Source organism: Equus quagga, chromosome 5 (assembly GCF_021613505.1).
Source record: "Equus quagga isolate Etosha38 chromosome 5, UCLA_HA_Equagga_1.0, whole genome shotgun sequence".
Taxonomy (NCBI): domain Eukaryota; kingdom Metazoa; phylum Chordata; class Mammalia; order Perissodactyla; family Equidae; genus Equus; species Equus quagga.
In genome coordinates this window covers 41,709,492-41,710,491 of record NC_060271.1, presented here as the reverse complement: position 1 = coordinate 41,710,491, position 1,000 = coordinate 41,709,492, and positions in this window count along the sequence as shown.

The following is a 1,000-nucleotide window of genomic DNA, read 5'->3' as shown; positions in this document are numbered from 1 at the left end:
GTCTAAGGTAACAGGAAAGTTTCTTGGGTTGGTGACTGTGCCGATGGTGGTGTCACCACCAGGACAGGAAATACAAGAGGCAGGGCAGGTTTGGGGGGAGGGGAAGAATGCAAGGATGAGTTTAGTTCAGGACATTTATCCACTAGTTTCTTGGGCATTACTAGCAGCAGGTACCTTGTCAGGAACAACCCTGAACAAAAGAAACAACGTGCCTGCTCTCCTGAAGCTTATACTCCAGGGGCAGAAGGACAGCTTAAACAAGTCAGTCAACAAAGTACTGCGGGAGCCTACGGGAGGAAATTAAATGGAGTCATGTGATAGAATACACTACAAGGGTGACCAGGGAAGGCCTGCCTATAGAAACCTGGAGATAAGAAGAGGCCAGGATGAGTCTGACAGTGACCCAAGGACATACAAATTGGGAAGCGTCTTGGATATAGAAGCTTGGAGCTCAGAAGTCTGGGCTGGAGATGATCAGAAAGGATACACCAAAAAGCGTTTTACAGCATATAATGCTATTTATAGAAAAATTAAAAATACACAAAATGATACTAAGGGTACACTGGCAGTTTAAGCTGTTTTCATCATGTTTTTTCGCCTAAGCTGGGTAGTGAGTACAGAGCTGTGAGGTGTAATATGTCATGTATAGGCCTTTTTGCACATCCTAAGTATCACAAAGTAAACTAAACATAGATTTTTTTAAAAAAAGAAAAAGGCTGGACCCTGGGTCTCGCTAGGTTTGCCAAGCCCAGTTTCTCTGCGTCTGAGCAGAGACCAGGCAGCCTCGGCCGGTTCTCACTCCACGCACATTGGCCCAGGCCGGTCCCGCCCAGCCGTGCGATCCGCTCGGGCCCTCGCCCGGGGTAGCGCAGTCGCCCCGCCCACGTTCGCCCGCCGGCCAATAGGCGCGCAGGGTCCGGGCCCACACCCCCGCCGCGCACCGCCCCAGGCCCGCGCCGCCGCGCGACGTCAGGGCTCGGCCCCCGCCACGTGACGGCCG